We start from the raw sequence: 14,060 nt of genomic DNA, 5'->3' as shown, positions 1-14,060 counted from the left end.
ATTAAGTTAAAATCAGAGAAAAAGTTGAAAAGGTGGCAGATAGAGGAGAGAAGATTTTAAAAACAAGCTGACTGTGCATTAGTTAAGATTCCTTTCTTGCTTCAGCTGCTGTCACACAGTTTCTCATCTTGCCAGAAACACACAGGCCTAAACATGACACTCACTGGCCACTTTATTATGGACACCTTTCAGCCTCTCTCTGTTTGGTGCAAAATTTCTGATTCTTGTGGCACTTTTTTCAAAAAGATACACATTCGCATCAAAAGCTTGATGCTCTATCGTTTGATAAGGTGTCTAGTGTGCACTGATTGTATCCCAATGGTATAAAACAAACAAGAAACACAATGAAATCATGTCATCAAAACCTGGGGAAAGAAAAGTGTTTCCATTTGCTTTTTAAAAACTTCCAGAGTTGGAAACAGGGAAACTGTTCCTGAAACGCTCCGTCTCCTTTGGTTTTTCACCTGCTGCGTACGTGGAGCAACAAAAAGATTGAGAGTTTGAGAACGAAGGCCACAAGCTGGAAACTAATCTATTCCATCCCGACTTCTTTATCTCTGACCTCTTAGTTGTTTGTTGAATTTAAGTCTTTTGTTTTACTCAGGGCTGGAAACTTTGGTGAGCTATTAAAATTTGTCCTACTCATTAGTGCCTTTCTCTCCCAGACCAGACTTTTAGAAAGAAGAAAATAGATTTCTATTCCCGGAAGTTTCCGCAACTTAATTTGCATATTGGTTCTACTTAAGTGTCCACTCTGCAGTTTTGTCCTAAAGTTTTCCACGTCTTCAATCAGCCGATTCTCATCCATGTGCATGTGAGGGGAGTGAATGATGGCTTTTGACAAAAAAAAAAAAAACTGTGTGAATACCAGCAGGGGGGGGGTCCGAAGGGGAGCCTGTGTTCTTTTACAATGCATTGCTGAGATAAGAGCTGCATCCACCACGTCAGCCCCTGACGGAGCCCCCGCGGGGCCGGTCGACCACTGCTGACCTGAAAACTGTGATCACACAGTCTGTTTTATTAGCTAAAAGGATAAGGCGTGATTGATGGCCCGGCATTGTTTGGCTGTTGTTTGGGCTGAGCTGCTGAGATGGTTCTGCGAGATTCAGATCTCCTCTGATCTGCCCCCATCCTCCTGCACGGCAGCCTCTCCTCTGTATGTGTGCATGCTTTCATCGCTGCGCGCAAGTATTCGCACAGCAGTCAGCTCTGTCAGTGGGCATGTGGTGCTCAAGAGCCTTTCAGAGATAAGGCCCTCATTCTGCCGAGGTGGAAGAAAAGTGCAGGTTGAAGTGAAGGGAAACACCATCATCTTCCCCACATTTCATCTGTGCTCTTATCTTTAATCCCTTTTCGTTCCCCAACAGTTTTCTCATCTGTCTGTCTCTGTGATTTGCTGCAGAGGCAATTAACTGCAGGTTTGGGGGAATTAATGCGTCCACGATATCTCTCCTCTTAGCATGCGAGTGGCTGAGAACAAACGTCACTGCAGTCCATCACCTGGCAGCGACTCTCGCTTGGCACCGAGGCACAGGCAGAGTTGGACCTGAACTAATGCGAACGCCGGGCTCCTGACAGTTTTCCTGCACTGAATCGTTCAGTGCCCCATCCCTCCTCTGCCAAAAAAAAGAGCACAAATCCAAATCCCTTACATCTTGCTCTACAGTTCGGAGCATAACTCATTCCACACTTAGTAAATCTGTCCTGGAAGCATAAGGTACCCTCGTGTAAATCAGCGGTTCTTAAAGCTCGGGTCTGTTTTCTACCTTAAAGCTTTGTTCTCACTTTATCCGTCGCTGCTGGTTCCTACCTCAGGATCACACCTAAGACGTCGTGCCTTGCACTAGTATACAGGCCACTTGAACTTTTTTCGCATTTTGTCACATTATGATCACAAAATTCATTACTACTTATTTGAATTTTATGCAATGGAGAGACCAACTCACTGCAATGTAGACTTGTGGAGTGAAGGGAAAGGGCAGATGGGTTTAAAAATGTTTATTTCCTATAAAAATCTGAAAAGTTTGATGCGTTTGTGTTAAACTCCCCGTAGGCAGTATTTTGTACAACAGCCTTTTGCTTCAGTTGCAGATGTGATTGTTTTTGGGATTTGTCTCTCCCAGCTTTTCATGGTTTGTAGGAAACAAAAACGGCATTAATATTGAGTTTCTTTAAGCAATGGTTTTCCTCTAAGATTTGTAAAGTGCACGACATATAATTTAACCCTGCTTTAAACTTTTAGTTAAAAATGTACTGTCGTAAGACTCTCTCCACATTCCTTCCTTTATATTTGGATTCGTAGTTGCTACATTTTCTTTATGGGTATCAGAGTAAAAAAGGGATGCATTAAATGCACACCACACTTTTTCAGACTTTCTCTTTGTAATATAATTTTAAAAACCATGCCGATTTTTTTTCCATTTCACACTTATGCTCCACTTTGTGTTGACCTTTCCCATAAAATCCACTAAAAACACACCAGTTTGTGGACGTGTCGTTACCAAAAACTCTAATGGTATTAACCTTTTTGCAAGTTGCAGAAGAACAACATGAAAACTTGATCATATAAAAAACAGACTGCTTATCTGTAGTTCATGAAACCTTTTTAGCGGAAAGCGTCAGTCATTCATCTTGTTTTATGCCTGCTTTTTCGGTAAATTGTAGTGAAACGTCAGCTGTCTCCTGTGTGTGTGTGTGTGTGTGTGTGTGTGTGTGTGTGTTTTTGTCGACTGCGGCACTCGGCTCCGGATGGCCCTCTTTGGCTTATCGGCCCTTTGTAGAGCACGCACACTTATCTCCAATGGTGCGAAATGCAAACAAACCACAGTCCCCGGCGTGAGTGCATAAGGGCCCATTTTATTTGAATCTGTCAAGAGGAAGCAGACATGAGACAGAACCACATGTTGGGAGTTAACGCTGCCCAGATCAGAGGAGCTGTGGCTGTGTTTTGATACAAGGGCGTGGGGCTTGGACCCGCTCCAGATAGAGCGAAGAGAACGAGCGCTTGCCGATGCAGAAAGACACCTGTTAGAGACGGTTCACGAGGCGAACAAACAAGCTCCGTGGGTAATAAACCTCCACTTTGTGCTGAAGGAACGAAGAGCAGAGATGGAGCGTCAAGATAAATCAGCCTTTTGTCCGTGTTTACCAAGCTGTGATTATGTTTGTCTGTGTGGTGCTGAAGTCCTCTGGAGGACAGTTTTTCTTTTACTATTTTTCTTTTTTTTGTTTGTTTGTTTGTTTCCTGGTAGTTACTGAAACATGCCTCATGCTGCTGTGTGTCATCAGGACTGAGATGCTGCAGAACGGTTCGACTATAAATAGATGAGCTTTTAAAATTCCAACAAGCTGTAATTAGTCTCATCTTTTGGTCCACTGCGTATCTGCTCCTGCTGTGGGTTTAGTCTCAGAATACGCCACGAGCACAGACACACTAAATCCCTTTTAATAGTTAAACATGTTTGAGGACAAAGCCGGTTTATTTTCGGTGTGCCCTGAGGCCCTCCCGAACGTTAGTCTTTTTAATTCCTTCTGTTGTATTCCTGGGCTGTTTACTATCCCTCTGTGCGACGGTCTCGCCCGGAGCTGTTTTCCTAATTTAAAAAGATTTACAGATTATATTGTTGCAAAAAAAAAGAAGAAAACAGACTTCCTCCGCTTTGTTTTTGTTGTCCTTCATAGGTTCAGGCAAACGTCCTGTTTTCTTTTCTCCTGGGGCAAAGGTCATGCGTTGAGTGGATCTTTTTGGGTGTTCGAAGGTCGCTGCCGATCAAACGGCACGTCTGTTTTGGCTGTCTTGTCTTGTTGGATGTATGTTTAGCCAGTTGGGCTGGAAAAAGTCCAAACTGCCTTTCACTTTATCATATTTTATCTGTTTTCATGGTGAAAACTCTTCATTCTGTTCTTTGCTCGTGCATTCAAACCCATTAATTTCACTTATTGTGATGCTACAATAATGGACCAAAACAAAGTCTTGACGACTGTGACACGGGGTGTATAGTTTTAACTATACTATAACTATCTTTGCAAATAAAAATAAAGTGTGGCATGTGTGTATAGGGCTCTTTACTCTGTTACCATAAAATAAAATCCATGTGTTTGATTGGACCACATGATAAATACAGCTATTCTTTGAAGACCTCAGTGGCTTGATTAGTGAACAAACAACGTCATGAAGCCCAGGAGCCACAGCAGACAGATCAGAGGGAAAGATGTGGAGAAGTCCGAAGCAGAAATGGATTACAGAACAAAACCCCAAACTTTCAACATCTCACAGATTACCACTTAATCCAGCATGTGAAAGTGGAGAGGGTACAAAGATATGGCGGTCTGCCTAAATTTGCCGACCACACAAGTGGAGCATTAATCAGAGAAGCAACAAAGACGTCAGTGATAGGGAGGAGCTGCAGAGATACGCTGCTCAGGTGGGAAAATCTGTTTGATAAGTTAGCAATTAGTCTTTTAGGCAACAAACCTTTGCACCAGTTATGGAAGAGTGGCAAGAAAAAAATGAGTGTATATATAAAAATAATAAAAACATTTGATGGAAGCTGTGTGGGGAACACACTTAACTGAAATTGAATATTTTAGCAAACACGCAACATTTTCTACGTCGAATGACACAAACACGTCACCATTTGCACCTTGAAATATGGAGGCAGCATCATGTTGTAGAGAGCGGGAAGACGGTCGGACCTGATGTGGAGATAATTAAAACTACCGTATTTTCCGCACTATAAGGCGCACCTAAAAACCTTCAATTTCCTCAAAAGCCGACAGTGCGCCTTATATATGGACCAATATTGAGCCACAACAGATCTAGCAACTATGGTCAGCAGCCGCCGACTTCATTTTCACCCGTAGAAGAAGAAGCGCGCGGTGCATGCTGGGATAGTTGTCAGAACGCTGGTTTGTTAATAAAGTTTGACTGACCTATCTACCTACCGACCGTCTAGAATCAGGTCGTCTGCAGGTCATTTAGCACCACGTTCTACAAGAACAGGCTGTGCGCGACCGGAGAAGAGTGACCATCGTCCGGCCACGCCCCGGCCCAGTCGCGGAAGGCTCTCCTCGCCAACTGGAGTCGGACTGTTTTGTTGACATTCCGTTTAGTGCAGCTCCATCTAGTGGATGCATAATGTAACTCCAGCCTCTACTGTAGCGTCTATTTTATGCGCATTATAATGCGGTGCGCCTTATATATGAAAAAAGTTTTAAAATAGGCCATTCATTGAAGGATCGCGTTATAATCCCGTACGCCTTACAGTGCGGAAAATACGGTACATACAGGACTACGTGGGCAAAACAAAGCAGGCAAGGAATTTAGACCTTGAACAGCAGTCCTAAATACACAGTCCTATGTAGAATGAAATGGTTTAATCAAACTATGTTAATGTGCTAGAATATACTTGTCAAAGTGTAGATGTATATCTTATTCTGCACAGACACAGTTGCTCTCCTGCCAGTATGACTGAGCTTGACCTGCTTTGGAAAGAAGAATGGGCAAAGATTTTAGTCTCTTGATGTGAAAGTTTGACGAAACAACAAGACTTGCTGCTGTAGCTGAATGGTGGTCTTTGTATTTGATTCAGAAGGGCCAAATACAGAGACTGGTCTGTCGAATAAAAGGCATTGAAGTGTGTGGTTGTAGTGTAATTAAATGGGGGCTGGGGCGAGTTCAAAAATATGAATACTTCTGCAAAACTGTGAACCAAACCCAAAGGAGAGAAACGATTAAAATCTCCCATCTGTTTGTGTAACCTCACTGAGCCGAGGTGCCGCATATCGCCTTCACTGCTTTGGTTTAAGTTTTTACTCCTACATCAATCAGTGCAGGGCCAGTTAGCGCTCAGATGGATTAACGCAACATGAACCTCCAGCCAGGTGTGTGCGTCCTGCTTCGCCCGCTCATATTTTCGGCTGAGGTCTTGGATTTCACTTCAAGTCTACCTAAAAACTGACTGTCGGTCCCCCAGACATCCCCAGGAACCCACAAAGCTCACCCAGCTTTGATCCCACCCTGCGGGGCTCGCTGGAAGTAAGTGGGGTCTAATCTCCAAAAAGCCATAGAAGAATGCTTGGCGCACAGTGCACCATTCACCCAGGGATTAGACGGAGAGGAGCTCGGCTTCACGCAGTCATCGACTCCCTTGTTCTTTTGGAGTATTTATACACGTGGATTCGTTTGATTGCTGCGCTCGTATTCTGACTTTTGGACCAAATTCTGATTTCAGCCCCAGTGAGACTCTGGAACATGGGTCAGATTTGGCACCGATCAGAGCTGACGGGTCTAAATGACGTCTCTTTCATTTGGATCTCCTAGAAAATGATTTGTTGTCAAACTTATATGTGTGGCGTGAGGAATGAGCAGTTTCTTTCTGAAAACCTTTAAATAATGTCTTTGGGTTTTAAGCTAAGCTGCATTGAGCTGTTTTGCTGTTTACAAGTCAGTCTACAGGATGAATATTTTTTTAAATGAAGATTTAATAAAAAATAGATCTCTGTATGTTGATTTAGAATATGTTTCAAATCAACACAAAGACGAACACTTCAGGAAAAAATGCCAACAAACTGAAGAGATCAATCACTAAAATCAAGAATGAAATTTATGAGTGCAAATACCTTGGTAAACTGAGACAAAACTAACTTAGAAGTAACTTTTCAACAACATACAGGAGCTTTGTTAAATAATTCCTTAATATTGATGAAAAAGTTCTAGTTGCACCGGCAGATTATTTCGCTTGTAATGTGGGAAAAAATGTTTTGTTACAAGTGAAATATCAGTTTGCTTTGACTAAACCTCACGCAGAGAGAGGTTCAAGTTCACATTCGCTACAATAAAACCAGACCACAATGTATTTAAACCAGTAAGATGTAAAAGCACTTAAACAATCAGAGCTTTTTATTATGGCTTAAGAGTCATATATGATGAATCCTGTTACAGAGATCCAGACAAGCTTGCATCATGTTAGGGCTTTATTTTTAATTCCTTTTTATGTAAATAGATGTCTTTATCCTCCAACAGCTTTAGGAACATCTGCAGTCCACAAATTAGCGGCAGCAAAATCCACATCTGGTGTGATCCCAGTACCACTCCCCTGAACACATTTTTTTGATATTCTACTGCTTCTAGAAGGAGAGAGCTAAACGCTGTCTTTAATTATAGCTGCAGTCTCTCTGCTCCAGTGGGATTGTGTGCATCTCCAAGCAATCGTGAGTACAAAGGCGCTGTCTTGTCAGCACGTCGAAAGTCTCGACTAATGGTGCACGATATAAGGAGAACATGATATTGTTATATTATTAAATATTGATGAGAACGTCACGATTCTCTCTGAGCTTCATGGTCTTTGTCGCAAAAATCTACATCAGGTCAACGAAAAGAGTTTCCAAATACGTCGATAGGAAACCGGTTTCATGCACGGCACCTATTGCAACAATGACTTTATTCCATTTAAATTGTGGCCCCTGTAGTATCAAGGTAATAAATGTGTTATGCAGAGTTCAGTGGTCACTCTCTGGCCAGCCAGTTATATAATGCATGCATTTGCATTATGCTGCTCATTGTGAGGTTCGTGCAGTAGCAGCATGCACAAGAACCATCAATCCTTCACAGAACCTGGAGCTCGGAGGTCATGATGTTGATCCTGGCACTCTGCCGCCACTCTGAGATCTTTCACATCTGTGACTGCGAGGCAGAGAGACGGATCATCAGTCGGTGCGATCACCTGACCCAATAAATTACGTTTTTATTTCTTTGCTGCTACTTTTAAATGATTTTAGTGAGGACTCTGTGCTTCAATTTCTTCTTATCTCGCATTCACAAGGTTTTCATTTGAGGCAAGATGAGCAAAATCTAGGTGAGAGGTTTTAAGAGCCCGCTGTTGAGTCACATCTTCCTGTGTGTATTAAACCTTAAGCAAATCCAAAACAGAGGATGTCTTTCAACAACCTGCAGGTTTGATGCTTAGAAACAGCTGGGTTTGTTTTCACTGACCAGACGCCATGTCTGCTTCGCATTAATGCAGGAATCAATCTGCTGTCGGGGAATCTTTTTGTGGTTCCTAATACTAAAGGTTCATTAAAGACAATATGATACAAGGCAATAACCTACGTGTATAGCAAAAAGTTTCATTTTATTTTTCTTTTCTTGCTTCGAACAAGATCAAAATGTCCTAGTCTGGCAAGAAAACACAAATGACTCCTTCACGGAATTGAAGATGAAAGTCTAGCAGCCCAACCTGAAACCGATGGAGCTGGCGTCAAATTCTCCTCCAGCCTGAACTGATTCCAGACATCTTGTCGCTGTCTATTATTTAAGCCGACTCCCATAAGCGTTTAGTTTGAAACGACGAAAGTTACAAAAACATCAGGGATACAAACTTTCAAGAAATAACTTTTCTCTCTCTGTCTTTTGTAGATAAACTGTCTCTGGTTAAAAGACTTACTGATCTCTACATGGACAGTGATGTGATTTCTTCTATTTTTTTCTTTTTTTTTCACACTTCAATTATGTATATAATCAAATGTAGGAAATTAACCTTCTGGTTTATCTCAGAGGCAGTCATAGATTTGTCTATGGCGAACTATGAGTGTCCAGATCCAGTCCTCAAAGGCCGTTGTCCTGCCAGTCTTAGATACATCAGATGATTTAAAAGGCTCAACTACATCCTCAGCATGTTAATGCTCTGCAGAGGCCTTTATTGAACCATCATTTGATTCGGGTGGAAAGAACTGAAACCTGCAGGATGCCGTCTCTCCAGGACTGACTTTGGAGATCACCATTAAAGGTGCAAAACCAGAAAACGGCATGTTGACACCATGGCAAAAAGAAACATACTCTGCCCTGACCCATTAGGATGCTGCACGTTTAGTACCATTCACCCCAAGACACACACAGTTAGATAATAAAACACATGGCAAGATAAGAAACGTAACGATCGTAACTTTTGTAGATTTTCACAAACGTGTACCCATCGACTAAGGCTTTGGTTCTAAAAATATATATCCTTTAATAAGTCCATCAGCAACGAAATCATCACCCAGCGCAATTCATTTCACCAGCGGATTAAAATAAAACATGTTCATGCTTGACCCTCAACTCTCTGGGGAGTTTTTGTTTCTGCACGCTGCTTATGTTGGCAGACAGATATATTTACAATGAGGAGATGATCGCATGCTCTCACAGATTCCTCTGCATCTCTCTCAAGTGTGAAGCAGGGAAACATCCGGGCAGTCTTGGATTCTTCTGACTGCTGCATCTTAACATGTCCGGTGGGACAAGCCCTCAGAGCTTCGCTGGATACCTTCACCGCAACTTTATCCGGTCTTAGTAGGGCTAAACCGGGGATCAAATCATTTGTTATGGTTGGGGAAGTGGACAAAAGATACTCGCTGAAAGACGCTGAATCTTAAGGATAACTAAAACAGAAGTGATGACAGATTTGGACCTCTTCTTGCCGCACATGTGCTCTGCAGTCAGTTCATTTGTAGCCCTGGAGACAGAGGCAGGTTTACGGTTTGCTATTGAAGCAGGACATCATCCAGAAGGGGAGCTGACCCAGCTTTCAGTTTAAAAGTTGCTTTTTTGGCTCAGGATGGATGAGTTTAGTTACCAGTACAGTCGGTGTTTTTTAACTGGAGTGTTGTATTTGGTTGTCATGGATTTCTTTTCTGCAGGGGACTCCGTTGTTTCTGTTATTTACGCAGGTAATAACGGTGAAAATACACGGGCTATTAAAGGTCTCACTTAGCAAGCGTTTACCTTTTTATGCTCTCACATACAAATCACACCGCAGTGGGGAAATTACATTTGGTCGACGTGGCAACATGCTTTTTCAGACCAAACTTGAATAAACAAGCTGTGTGCTGGACTTAACTTGTCCGTACTGAGAGAAAACTCTTGACTCACTCAGCACCAGCGCTTGACATGGGGCAGAGTGTTTAGATAAAAGTTTGTAAACTGGCCTTCTCGCTGCTTGGCTGCAGCTCAGTCTGGGAGCCCGAATGTGTGTAAACTCCTGTTTGGGTAATCGGAGTGAGACGTCTGCTTGCCAGGATTTTTACAGGATGTTTTCGCAGAGGCCAGTGGCGTATAAGCTCTACATGATGTTCTGCTGTTACCGTCATTGCAGTTGGTCAGTTCCACATCTTTCACTGTTTAGTCTTTTCAGCCGTTTGTTTAGATGCTTTAGTCTCGGTGACTCTATTTGAGTAATTTCTCAGCTTCCTGGATCTAGAGAGCTTCAGCGTTCGCAATGAATGAACGTGTTATCTTGAATTGTTGATAAATAATATTAAAGACTTTTGAGCCACTTCTACAATATCGAGTATTACAGCAATACGCTCAGTGTTGGAACGGAGATGGAAAAATGTCTCCACTTTATGAGAGACATGGCTAATGCTAAGCTACTTAAGCTTAGCATTAGCCACGCTAATGTGAATATGTCTATCAAAAATTACTGCATTCATCAGCATGCGAAGTAGATGTTGCTGAATTTGCTGCCTTAAAGGAAAAATAACTTATTTCTGCTAAATGCTGCATAAGCAGTCATGGACAGTTTTAGACGGGGGCCCTTAGGGGCCAGTACCCCGTTTGGGTTCTAAAGAGATAATACAATATCTATTTTATATCACAGAAATTGTAACTCAATGATCCCTCAGACGAATTAAATTTTTTATCTTCACAGTTTTACTTAAAAAAAAAAAGAATTAGAAATCAAGGTTTTGCACTTTTAGCTTCAACCTTGTTGAGACAGAATCACAGTTTTCATCTGCTAGATCAGAGATCTGCAACCCCTGAGAGTTTCACCGCTTCTGCCGTGATTTGTTGAGGCAGCAGCGTCAGAGCCAGGGGCCTCTTATGAACCAGCCGATAAACAAGGCTGGTTCTGTTCTGGATAATAATAAATTATTATTATTATTATTATTATTATTATTATTATTATTATTATTAATAATAATAAAGCCCTTTTAATTCAAAAGAAAAATCAACGTAACCAGAAGAGATTTTGATTATGCTCGCGTTTGGTGCGGCCAAAATGAGGAAGAGAAAACCTGCGTTGTTGGAGCACGGTTTTATTTACTGCTCGGATAAAAACAAACAGATGTACTTTCTGTGGAGGAGTTATTTGCGTTTCCTCGGAATCAAGCAGTCAAGCAAGAAAGAAACAAAAAGAAAGGAGGTTAATCTGCAGAAAGGAAGCGAAATCAATCCCAGGCCTAACTTTGTTACAAAATCAGTGGCAGTAACAAAATACACAGATTTTGTAGATTTCTAACCCTTGATGGAAACGGTAAATGCAAATTACAGTTGAGCCTCCTTGCTGAAACAAAAACACACATGCAGAGGGGTTCATGGGAGTTTAGCCCCCCGGTCCGTACGTGTGTTTATGGGTGTAGAAAAGCCTTATGTTTCCCTCTTTGTGAGACGATGGGTTACCTGTGTAGGTTTTGAGGAACTGTCTCTATTTTCTCTGCACAAAGCCAAGCTTCCTAACACTCACTAAAGAGTTCCAAAGAGTTAAACAAAAAGCAATCCAACGTCATCATCAGTCACTTGGCAACAAATGGCAAACTAGCTAGAGCATTTCTACGGATTACGTTAACATGTTTTGAATTTATGTTGTTTCATCATTAGTGACCAGTAGCCTGTTTCTGTTCTTCTCTTGGTTTGTTGTACTTCATGTCAGACGGACTTCAAAATGACAGAGTCGCTCTTTGTGGTGATGAAACTTGTTAGCTCCGCTGTTGCAGGCATGTCCATGTTGTAAAGTTAAATTATCATGAGCTTTATTATTTGGGCCTGGTCATTAGACCAGGCCCAAATAATAAAGCTCATGATAATTTAACTTTACAACAGATGGATTTCAAAATGACATTTTGATGCCCCGCCCCCCGGCCCACGCCGTCTTGTTCCGCTACTGCGTCACATGTTTGCCTGAGGAGCGGAGGCAGCAGTATGGCGTCTTGTCTGGAGTTTATTATAGCAAAGTAAGTTCCATGTTAAAATGATCATGTTTTTGACTATTTTTTTATGGAGGCATTAATTTTCCGTTTACGCAAGAGTATCGATTCATATACATAGTTCGCTTAACGTACGTTTATTTGTTTGGATATCACGGTATATACGACTGTTTATTATCTTAACCAAAAATCGAAACTGTCAGGAAAATCTGGAGGCCATTTGAGTTAACATTATTTAGCTGCGGGGTCATTTTCTTTAAGTTTTTGGCTGTAGACTGCAAAATGGGGGACTGGTTGTGCTGGACCATTGGCTTGATCTATGCCACAGGTGTCAAACTCCAGTCCTGGAAGGCCACTGTCCTGCAACATTTAGATGTACTGCTACTGCACCACATTTGAATACAATAATTAGGTGATTAGCAGGACTCTGGAGAACATATCTACACAATGAGGAGGCAATTAAGCCATTTGACTCTGGTATTTTGTACCTGTGGCACATCTAAAAACTGCCAAAATGTTTTATCTTTGTTAGTGTGTCATGTTGGTGACTGAAGCCTGTTACGATGACTTCAACACATTTCTTCAGACAGGTTGGCACGACTTTTAATGCTGTCCAATAATTTTCCTATAAGCTGACTAATTTCTTTAGTAATTATTTCTGACTGTTTTATGCTTTATTTTGTAAACCAGGTGGGCAGAGTAATTTGAATGAATGTGACGGTGACACACACACACTGATTAGTTTTGTTCACACTTCTTTTTAAAATATTTATTTATTATCCTAATGTTTCTGCTATATTTCTTATTTTTCTTTCCAGGCTGGAAGTCTTCCTCCTTCATGTTGGCAAAAACAAGAGCAGCACCAAAGACACTTCAGCATCAGTGATCACAAGACCATCCATTGCCGCTTCCAATGAACTTTCAAAGCACACTTCACCTTCAGTGCAAAGTACCATGAATGTATGACCTTTGTTGTATATTGCTGTTGGTGCTGTTTGATGTTTTGAAATAAAAGTGATTATATACTGCAACTGGTGCTGGTGTTTTTATATCATCTAATGCAGCATCTAATGTCTTTTAAAATGAATTTGGGGATTATTGATGGCCAATAGTTTCTGGGGAAAAAAATATTTTAATTGCTCTAGTGGCTTTTATTTGGTAGTAAATTGACAAAAAAAAGTGGGTAATGAGAGCAGGGGAAGACCAGGAAGCGAACCCACCACAGCCACATTGAAAACTAGAGCCTCCATATGTTAACCCCTGTGCCACCACAGCACACCCTGCCAGTACTATTTCAAAACTCAGATTTCTATGTTAATATATACTTTACACCGTTCTGTGTTCTGTGTTACATTAGCACGTTCATAGTGTTAACTTTTGACAATATACATTAGTTGTTGGGTAGATTAACACTGAAGTGTATTTGATTTCAACTACTGTGAGTGTTGATTCAACTCTATCACAAATGACACTTTCAAAAGTGTAACTTCTACACCAGTGGACGAATATAGACACTTTCAAAGTTTTGAATTTAACTCTGTAGGAGTTGATGGAACACTTCCAAATTTGCTGTGTATCTGTGGCAGATGATTTGATTCTAGTTGCTTCAAGCTATGAACTTCTAGCACATAGTTAAGCCAAATATAAATCTGGAGATGAGTCTCTGCCTCAAGCAAAGGAGTTAAAGTATCCTGTTCAGCAGCGATGGATCGGGAGATTTCTAGCCCAACCGGGACTTCGTCTGCAGCAACGCCTATGACGCTGCTTCCGTGTTTCGTTGTGAAAAACGAGCTGAGCCAAAAAAGGCATAGCTCTCAAACTTACCGGTCCATCTGGATAATTATCAAAAGAACAAGATCCCAGACAGGAATGTCTAAAATGAGCTCCCTCCATAATGAGGCTGGAACTACAGAGGGACTCGAACTGTTGATCCAAAGCGGTCAGTAGAGGCGGTTCAGACATCTTGCATCCCAGTAAGTGTGAAGAGACTCCTGAGCAGACTCAGGGTTTGCGTCCAGGAACCTCCTGGGATCCACCAAAATGAAGTTTGCTGGAAAGACACGACTTTGCCTTACGAAGCTGTTGCTCCCGTGAACTAA

General features: G+C 41.6%; 1 protein-coding gene and 1 long non-coding RNA gene across 6 annotated transcripts in view; one reads left to right on the top strand and one right to left on the bottom strand.

Annotated features, from left to right (window-relative positions):
• Positions 1 to 14,060, top strand: part of emid1 (EMI domain containing 1) — a 63,304-nt gene that overhangs the window by 23,946 nt on the left and 25,298 nt on the right. The gene's annotated exons all lie outside the window — the stretch shown is intronic.
• LOC106937123 (uncharacterized) lies at positions 1,501 to 11,793 on the bottom strand. The gene is made up of 3 exons (XR_001422322.1): positions 11,694 to 11,793; positions 5,551 to 5,553; positions 1,501 to 1,510 (listed from the first exon to the last, which is right to left on the bottom strand). It is a non-coding gene; the product is annotated as an uncharacterized LOC106937123 (long non-coding RNA).

The sequence above is a fragment of the Poecilia latipinna genome, unplaced genomic scaffold (genome assembly GCF_001443285.1).
Source record: "Poecilia latipinna isolate Pla-1442-1.1 unplaced genomic scaffold, P_latipinna-1.0 Scaffold79, whole genome shotgun sequence".
NCBI classification, from domain to species: Eukaryota; Metazoa; Chordata; class Actinopteri; order Cyprinodontiformes; family Poeciliidae; genus Poecilia; species Poecilia latipinna.
The sequence above is the reverse complement of the archived record's forward strand: the minus strand, read 5'-3'. Positions and strand labels throughout refer to the sequence as shown.